Genomic DNA, 10,131 nt, shown 5'->3' with positions numbered 1-10,131 from the left:
CTTCAGTGCAGCAAAGTGGGTCACATTATTTTCCACCAGTTGAATTTCCTCGACACAATTTACTAAGAATGAGTAGGATACATGTGACATGTTTCTGTAACCACCTATGAACGCCCATGCAAGATTATATTCAGTACGATGAGTCGAAATACTAAGCAGATGACCAAGTCTTTGATCTGATCTTCCTGGTTATCTGAGGATCTGAGCAGGGTTTTTTTTTTTTTTTTTAATGGCATAAAACAATTTGATTATTTCGTTTTGTTTTCACAGATCAAGCAATCTCTTCAACATTTTGCAGAACTAAGTCACTCAATTGCTGCTACCACACTGTGCGGCCAATTTATTAAGCAGAGCGTAGAACTGTCTGGATGGCAATGGGGCCATATTTCGTTCCGAGGAGTACCTCCATAGTGGTTTTTTTCCCATAGTGTTTTCCTTATTTTATTTTAAGGACATTCTCGATGAATTCTAATGAACATCTGTATGTTATATCCTTGCAAAGTATTTTGTCTTGGAATTAAGTTTGGTAATAAGTTAGGCATTAACACCAACCATCACAGGAACATAATCATTCTGGTCAGCTTGATCATAATCATTTTCATCAGTTTATATTAAAAAGTTCAAGGGACGCCCAGGAGGCTCAAAGGTTGAGCATCTGCCTTGGGCTCAGGGCGTGACCCCAGGGTCCCGGGATCGAGTCCCGCATCGGGCTCCCCGCATGGAGCCTGCTTCTCCCTCTGCCTGTGTCTCTGCCTCTCTCTCTGTGTCTCTCATGAATAAATACACGAAATCTTTAAAAAGAGAAGTTAAAGACTTTTTACGGCATAGGATTAACTAGATGAAGATGTGATCCAAGGACTTAGCCCTGAGAAATTGCATCATTCAGAAGTGGAAAAGGGTGAAAAAGAGCCAGTAACTGATTAGTGAGGGGAAAACTAAGGAGTAAAGTGAAATGCTGTGAGGAAGTTGGAGGGATCCATGATGTCAGGTGCCACTGACAGGTCAAATAATAGGATGATTGTGACCTCTGGTTCGAACGATGTGGAGGTCATCTAAGTGTCCAATAGACTGACAGATCCAATTTATCTCATTGGAGAGACCGTTGCTCAGGAATTGAAAAAATGCCAGAGAGTTTATAGAACCTATTGCATGGAAATTTTTACCTATTTGTGGTATTTCCTTAAATGCTCCTGTATGACCTGGACCTAACTGTTGCTTTGGTCATACCTTCAGGATGTTTTTATGCTCCTCCTCCCACTCATATTTTGCTTTTGCCATCCTGGCCTCCTTGACGTTCCTCAAGCATACTGTCGCCTCATGGCCTTGGAACTTGCTGTTCTCTCTATCTGAAATGCTTCCCCCCCCCAGATACCAACCCGGCTCACTCTCTGCCTTTAGGTCTCTGCTTCAGTGTCATCTTACTGGAGAAGACCTCCCTGACTCCTCTCACTAGAGCACCACTGGCCACTGACCCTCAACCCTTTAATTCTTATTAGCTGAATTTTTATGCAATAATTATCACCACATTATAATTTATGTAACTCAATGAGATCAGCAGCTGAGACAGTGCCTGGTACACAGTAGTTAATCAATAAGTATTTTGAATGGATATTAATTAAATGAATGAAAAATAATTGGTCAGGATGTTTTCACGGTAACAAGGAACAGTATAATTATCAACCTCCCAACAGGAGTGAAAACCCCAACTTCTATTAATGGACATATTTTTATAATCTACAAGGCAAATGTCTTACAAACACTCTCACGGGTACACTTTCATGCGATAAAATGTAAACGGTTTTATGAGAGCATCCTCTCTTCAAAGCACTAGATTCTTTCCTATTTTCTAAATGCCCTTCTGTAACAACTGTTTCTAGGGACGCCCGGGGGGCTCAGCGGTTGAGCCTCTGCCTTCAGCCCAGGGTGTGACCCCAGGGTCCCGGGATCGAGTCTCACGTCGGGCTCCCTGCATGGAGCCTGCTTCTCCCTCTGCCTGTGTCTCTGCCTCTCTCTCTCTTTCTCACTATATCTCTCATGAATAAATAAGTGAAAATCTTTTAAAAACTTTTTAAATACACACAGGACATCATCCAGGAAACTAGTTAAACTTCATGATCTGACTCAGAGGTCTGGGTTGGAACCCCGGCTCTCCGAAAGAGACTCCCAGGGGAGGCTGGCACTGCGGTCTGGGGTCCCCACTCGTACTTACACTTCCACATCTCTCCGCTGCTGCACACGCTCCCCGCCTCTTGTCTGCATCAGGAGCCTAACCCCTTAGGCCCGCCACGTACAGCGGGGACTTCTCTATCCCACACCTGCTACTGGAGCCACCACCCCAGCCTGACTCATGTCCTTCGGGTTCCTCATCCCTGCCCTGAGGTCACCGAGGACTCTGATGGGTGTCAAGGGCTTCTGTGGCTCCTTGCACTGCTAGAGACTGATGCTCTCTACTGTCAACTGAGTCTCCAAATGTCTACTCCAAGCCTCCACTGTCCTCAGGCTCCAACCGTTCCTCTCACTCAAATCTCCCTGAGCGGCTTCATCACTCGCTTCAGAGAGATGTCGGAAGGCATTAGCCTAAGCCCTGTCTTCTCTCTCCCATCAGCCTCTAAAAGACCTTGCTACCTGCATCCATGTGTCCTTCTCTGCCTCAGTGGCATCCCTCCTGCTTTCCATGGCAACCGAGTATCCGGCCCATGATCCAATTCTCCAAAACCTCCCTTTCTCATTTTCCTCCTCTGTTCTTCTCTCCAGTATATTCCTGCCCTCAGCCCATGACTTACAAATATGCAGTCCTTCTCAGTAGGGGAAAAAAAATCTTTCACTTGGTTCTAACCACCCCGCCGAACCCCACCTCTACTTGGATGACTCAAAATGTATCACATATGAGTACGACGAAACCCCTGATTCTCGCCACCCTACCACACCCCACATCTGCGCCGCCTCCAGTCTTCCCACATCAGCAAATGGTTTTACTGTTTATGCGGTCCCTCCGGCCAAAGACCTAGGAGTCATCCTGTACTTGTCTTTTCCTTTTATCCTCAATGTCACTTAGCACATCTTATGATTTTACCACCAAAACGTGAGCCAAATCTGACCCCTTCTCTCCACTTCCAGGGCTACCAGTCTGGTCTAAGCCACACTCACTCCTTGCCTGAAAAATTCAGCAGCTCCTCAGGTGTCCAAGCTTGAACTCTTGCTTTCTTCAATGGTCCATTCTTCACAAAGCAGCCAAAGAGAATTTGAAAGTTGCAAATCTGATCATGTCACCTCCTTTTTGAAAATCCAGCAATGGTGTCTGTCCTCTTGCATGTAAACTAAGATCCAAAGTCCTTCCCTGTGTCTCTTGGATGTGTCCTATAGACTGCCCCAAGTTTATCAAGCACCATATACCTATCCTTTCTGTTGCTCGAATATACAGCTCTCAGTCCTGCCTCAGGATCTATGTCCACCGACAGGAAAGTGCCTTGTTTTACTTTCATCCATAGCACTTTCAAGATCTGAAGTTGTCCTCATGGTTTACAGACCATCCCTCGACACTTAAAATGCAAGCTCTGTAATACTGGGGATCGTGCCTGCCTTATTCACCTCGCCGTGAACAAGCACCTTGTGGGCTCCAATGTATACGGTCCTCCTGGACGAATGGGTGACCTATTATTTCTGGAAGCTGCAAACCAGTTCCCTGCTCTATGACTCACTGTAACAAACTTGTAGAACGAATAGTCTGCCACCAATGCTTCCCCCGCTACTACTCACCCTCTCACCCCATTGTCTCTGTGCTGTGACGTTCCCCCTTGACCTCCTTCTGAAACTGCTCCCTTGAAGGTCATCGGGGCGCTTTAACACCAAACCCAACTGCCTTTTTGAGGCTTCAGCTTTCTTCAGCTCTGTGCATTTGACACTATTGACCACTTCCTTTTTCTTTTAGAATCATCCTTTTCCCTAAGGCCTCTGACAGTCATCTTCTATAAACCGCATCTTGACCAATCCCTTTGCTGGCTCCTCTTTCTGCTCCCAACCCGCACCATGGTTCCTCCGGGTGGTTTGCGATAAAGCCGTATCGAGGTCTTCATTCTACATATCCTCCTTTGGTGAACACATCTCCTTGAACGTCAGCTCTCACTCCTTTGCTCATGAGTCTAAGCAGAGTCCTGCATCTCCCCCCCCCCTCCCCGCCTCCTTGTCTTCAGACTCATGTCCCAAACCCACCGTCCCTCTAGGACTTTTCTTTTTCTATTAAGGAACTGCTCTCCTCCCAGGACCAAGACCCTACAGTTCTCCCCGAGTACCTCCTAATGCTCACCGTCTTACTCAGTCCCTACCATCTGTGGATTCTTCCTTTGACATAGCCGTGCTCATCCTTGTCTCTGCCACCCACCCACTATCCCCTCCCATACAGAGAGGCTACAATAGTCCCCAACTGATTTCCCTGTCCTTTGAGTCCCTGTCCTACAAGCTCCCTCTGTCCAGTCTCCCTCTAATAAACCACTTGCCTACAAGGAAAGAGAGAAGCTCAAATTCTTTTGTTGTTCATTTGGCACAAATCAAGCCTCAAGTCAGTTTTCTAGACTTTCCTTAACGTCTCCACTTTCTTACTTGTTAAGAGATTTTCTGCAAATGGAAAAATAATCTCATCACAGTGATCATCTGTGCAGTTCATGAGCATTAATCTTTATAAACAGATGCTCCAGAGCCTGATGGAGTCTTGACTTTTCTGTGCCCGCATAACCCCGCAGGAGATGGTCAATTAAAGTTTGTCCAGTCAACTTCTTTGAGGCACACGTCTCCTAGATTCATTATTTGCCGGACAGAAGAATCCAGATAACATGGGAAAAGGGAAAAATTACATTAATAAATATGATTGAAACTTCAGCAAATGTTAATAATTTAATAGCTGTGTGTACAACCAATGAAATTTTTGTTATAGTTCTCTTGTTGTTGAAAAGCTTTTTTTTTTTCAAATGTGGGTAAAATTCAACTAAATTTTCAACTCCAGCATGTCTCTCTCATCCTCAAGAAGTGTTCTCTTAGTTTTCTATCCAATTATCAGCTATTGATCACTTCCCCTGAACAATCAAGTTTCTTAAAAGAAAAGTACACTCTTGCTTTTTTAAAAAAATACACATCTCCCCAAGTTGATCTCACATTTCTCCATTTTCCACGTTGTAGACCCTCAGTACATAGTGAACGTGTGAGTGAATGAATGCATGGGCTCTTTTTCTCCCCAGGCATTCTCACCCATTATCACCATTTCAAGTACCCATAGACGAGTTCTTGACTCTGAAATCTAAAAGCCTTGAACTTTCTTCTTTGCTCCAGTCCCGTAGATCCCTCACCACCAGTGAGCAGCTGCCCCCAGATTCCTAACTAGAATTCTAAACTCAGTGTTTGTTTTTTATCTACGTACATCCTTTTTCCCACTAACTGGGCTGTTCTTTTATTCCTTACACTCATCAATGAAGTGACCATCTTTCTTCTTCTTGATTCTGCCCCTTAAGTATCTCTCAAATCTTTCTCTTCTCTCTCTTTTTTTTAAAGATTTTATTTATTCACGAGAGACACACACACAGAGAGAGAGAGAGAGAGAGAGGCAGAGACACAGGCCGAGGGAGAAGCAGGCTCCTTGCAGGGACCTGATGTGGGACTTGATCCTGGGACCCTAGGATCATGCCCGAAGGCAGGCGCTAAACTTCTGGGCCACCCAGGGATCCCTAAATCTTTCTCTTCTCTTCTTTGCCTGGAAAACCCTATTCATTCTTCAAGACATCACTCAAAAAAAAAAAAAAAAAACACTTCACTCAGTTGTCCAGCATTTCTAGGAAGGCTCCTCTGCACAGCCCATTTCAATCCCTTCTTCATCTGCACATCATAGCACTCAGCAATCACAAAATGTTGAAGACATCACCTTAAGAGCTCTTTGAGGGTAGAGAGTAAAGCTCAGCTACTTATCCTGGCTCAGTTTCTGATATATGATGCACCTTCCGTAAGTATTTGTTCGGTGACTGAAATGGACTCTTACTGGCCTCACCCTCACTGGTGTGACTCTGTCCTCCCTTCCTTGGATTAGGACCATAGGCTTGAGTGCCCCTGTTCTCCCGGAGACATCCAGCTCTGTGTACCCTTCATGCTGTCATCAGGATGCGCTTGTAGGACCCTTAGCACAAACACCCTGTAGAGAGGCCCAGGGAGCAAAAGAAACAGGAAAGGAGGCTTAACTGAAAGAGCAGGCTGTTTATCCAAGGGTCACTGTGGCAGGAAGCAAATGTCCCGACTGGGGCACGAGTCTTCTGACCTCTGTTGACCTCATTTGCAAAGACGACACAACCAGAAAGTGGTCTTCCTTGGGTGTCGGGACATAGACAAAAAAGAAAAATCCGCACAGTGATGTTGGAGTTGCCATTGTCCTTCTGAATGACGATGAGACCAGAGTCCGTTTAAAAGGATCTTTTAGGAAAATCCTAAAAGATTCTTGTATTTCTGATTGTTGGTCATGGAGATGAAGAGTCTAAAGAAGCCAAGTGGACGTTCGGGGACATTTCGGAGGATAAAATATTCGGGATGCTCCCTTCTGTTTGCCTTTCTTTTTTCACGTCGACCCCAGTCAGGACGGTGAGGGCAACAATACGGCAAGAACAAGCAACCCCAAGCCCCAGAGGCGTGAAACAGCAAACGTGTATTACTTGCTCACGTCATGCCACCATCGTCAATTGGCTGTAGGATCTGCTCCACGTTTTTGACGTCCTCACTTTAGGAACCATCCAGACTGATGATTACTCTCTGGAGCCGCATTACCCGATAAAAACATACCGCAAGCCACAGACGTGAGCCTCGTGCACAATTTCACGTTTTTCTGACAGCCCTATGTTAAACAGTGAAAAGAAACGATGAAATTACCTCTAATGAGATCTTTTACTCTACCCACTTTAATAAAAATAATACCTCTTCAACAAGCAATAAAGAATGTCTTCATGAGGTAGTCACAAGCTTTTTTTTTTTTTTTTTGTCCCACGCCTTTGAAATCTAGTAAGTCTTCTTCGCCGACAGCACGGCTCAGCTTGGCCCGGCCACGGTCTAGCGCTCGGGGCCACATGCGGCCGCAGCGAGCATCTGGTCGCTGGCAGAGAAGGGAGCCCGGGAGGGTCCCCCCCACAGTGGAAAGCTCAGGGCGGACCCGGTCACGAACGAACAGGCCACCCCGAGGGCTGGGGAGGGCGATCCAGCGCGTTCAGGGGTCGGGGGGCCGGGGCTGCGCGGGGAGCAGCCTCCCTGAGCACCGCCTGCCGTCCTAGCAGCTGCGTGGCCGTGGAGCTAAGCCAGACGCCCAGGAGGCAATCAGAACAGGCCTTTGTTTCCGTCACGCCACAGTCTGCTCGACTCCGGTCTGCAGAGCTGGGCCTTCCCCACCGTGCGCGGCCCCACAGCAGGTGCCATCGGATGTCCCAGCGTCTCCGAGGTAATACCCCGGCCAAGGCACAGAGCCATCTCAGCTGGCTAATTAAAATGTGGCCTTCCGTGCTGTATGCTCTGAACCCCATTTCGACTGGGGGGGAGTCTGTTTCCCATGGGTCAGGCCCACGGGGCTGGGGGTCTGCAGAGGGAAGGGGGCCACGTGGCACCGGCCTCTCCATTTCCCTGCCCTGTGCCTCCAGCCCTGCTTGCATCCGCTCGGGGACACGAGGCACAAGAGAGGGTTCACTCCGCTGGTGCTTGGTGGTGGGGTCCTGCCACCTTGCCCGTGCTCAGGGAGGCTCCGATGGGTTTGCAGGGACACTGTCACCCCAACCCCGACGTTAGGCTGCCCTGCCCTGGTGCCGCTGCTGGCCGTTTCCCCTTCAGCCTCTGAGCATCCGATGGCCTGTTTTTGAGGCAGGATCCTGAGGCCCACGTGACCCCCCTCTCCCCTGGAGCCCAGGCCAGGCCATTTTCGGAGCGGTCCCCTCCCTGTCCCTGCCTCCAGGGCGTCCACGGGCCACAGCCACCGGGCAAGACCCACCGGCAGCGTCCGGGTGGCACGGATCGCTGTGGGTAGCTCCTTGGAGCCCCTCGGGGCCTGCTGGGGGTGTGGGGAGCACCCGCAAGCCGCCCCCACGGGGTGGAGAGGAAGCCTCCACGCTGCGTCACAACTGCTGTCCCCAAAGAAACGATCTCCCTAATTCCCAACTGAGCTCTTCACCCCGAGCCCCCCAGGACGAGGGAAGGGGGAAGGCTGTTGGCCGCTCCTCTGCGAGTTTTTGTGCCCGTGCGTGCATCCAGTGCTCTCAGGGCTTAAAAAAAAAAAAAAAAAAAAAAAATCACGTCCTTATCTTCAAGAGAGAGAAAGAGCATGGTGGGGGCGGGGGACGGGGGGAGGGAGAAACCCAAGTGGACTCCACGATGAGCCTGGAGCCCGAGGCAGGGCTCGCTCTCTGTGCGCCGGCGGGCGCCAAGGCTCAGACGCTGAACCGCCTGCATCACCCAGGCACCCCGGGGTTTTAGAAGTTGTAAGTACACATAAAAGTGTGCAAGTGTCTGTAATGTGGGTGTGAGTGTGTGAGTGTGTTAGAGAATAAAATCTCCTTTAAGCAAAGAAGAGCCTAGAGCCCAGGGCTGAGGCTGGCTGTGGCCTGGCCTGGCGGGAGACGTCACTGCAGCCGGTGGGGCATCAGGGGTAGGGGGGTGGGCAGGGCACTTCTGCGTCGGGGTGACAGCCTGCGGGCCGTGGGAACCCAACACAACCGGGGACAGAGTGGGGATCCAGAGGCTGTTCAGACCTGGATCTGAGCCCTGTTGCATGGCCGGCCGCGGGTCTAGGGCGATGTGATCACCCTTGGCTCCCTGCAGCATCGGCCCCGTACAGCTGGGGGGCAAGGGGTGTGGATGTGCCAAAGCTCCCGGCACACGCGGTCGCACGAATTAAACTCCGTCTCTTACTACAAGGGGGACGCTTAAGGCGGGGGCTGAGAGCTTGAACTCGGGCGGCCGAACGGGGCTAGAACCCCCCCTCCCAACAGTGCCAGCCGTGTGACCTTGGACCGGTCCCTTAACCCCTGGGTGCCACCATTGCCTCTTCCGTGAAATGGGAGTAACGTGGCATAAACCTGCTGGGGCGGCCACGAACAGTAGGCAGTCCTCCCTGCAAAGGACGTGGGCAGGCGAGTGACAGCGGAGAGCCCGAGAGCTTGCTGCCACATCTGCGGCCACCTGCGGAGCTCGGCCCGCCCTGAGCCCTCTGTCCCTGCATCAGCCCCAGCGAGCGCTGCACTAAGTGGCAGCGGGCACTTCTGAAACAGCTGCAAAACACAAACACTTCTCTGACCCCAAAGACCACAAACCCTAAAACAGGGAGGATGGTTGGGGTCTTCAACCGACACCAAACGAGCAGACATCCGGACAGGTGGGAGCGAAACCCCCAGGCTCGGCGTCTACCTGGAAGTGAGGGGAGGATGAAGAGGGAGGCGCGGGGGAAGCACCAAGTCGGATCTTGCAGGGACAATGAGGTCGAGAGAAGCCAAGCGTCGTCAGTGGCCTAGGATGGGGGAGACGTTGGCAGGGACCGGCGACGGCGGGCAAGAGGAAGGGCGGGAGCCATCTGGCAAGGCCTGCCGGGGCCTGCGCTAGTGCCTCGGCGCCTGAGTCCTGGGCCGTGGGGTCCCAGGAGCCTCCTGGCGGCGACACAGCGGATGTCGGCGACAGCTAGCCATGCCTTATTGTTTAAAAAAGTACAAGTGCAACCGTAGTCCCCACCCCAGCTTCCCCGCCCACGTGCACACACGCAGAATCGGAATCCCCGGAGCTGAGGCTCAGGCACGGGTTCAGGGAAGACTCCACCTGCCGCTGGGACCTGGGCCGGAGGCCGACGGCCGCTGCCACAGGGTCCGAGACCCGGACGGCCACGGGCAGCGTCGGGCACACGGGAGAAAGGGCTCCGAGGGGTGCGGGGCGCCCACACGTGCCAGGGGACGCTCAGCTGGCACGACCGTTAGTCCCAAGGATGCCCCTTAGTCTTAGCTCAGGCCTTAAAAAACAAGAGAGCAGGTAAGTCGGACAGGTGGCCAAGGCAGCAAGGCCCAGGGGACAACCACGGCCTCCTCCCGGCGCCCTCGCCTCCCCTCCCGCCTGCCCCAGCGGAGCCCAACCGCCGAGGGCCCTCAC

This window comes from Vulpes lagopus, chromosome 5, assembly GCF_018345385.1.
Source record: "Vulpes lagopus strain Blue_001 chromosome 5, ASM1834538v1, whole genome shotgun sequence".
Taxonomy (NCBI): domain Eukaryota; kingdom Metazoa; phylum Chordata; class Mammalia; order Carnivora; family Canidae; genus Vulpes; species Vulpes lagopus.
The sequence above is the reverse complement of the archived record's forward strand: the minus strand, read 5'-3'. Positions refer to the sequence as shown.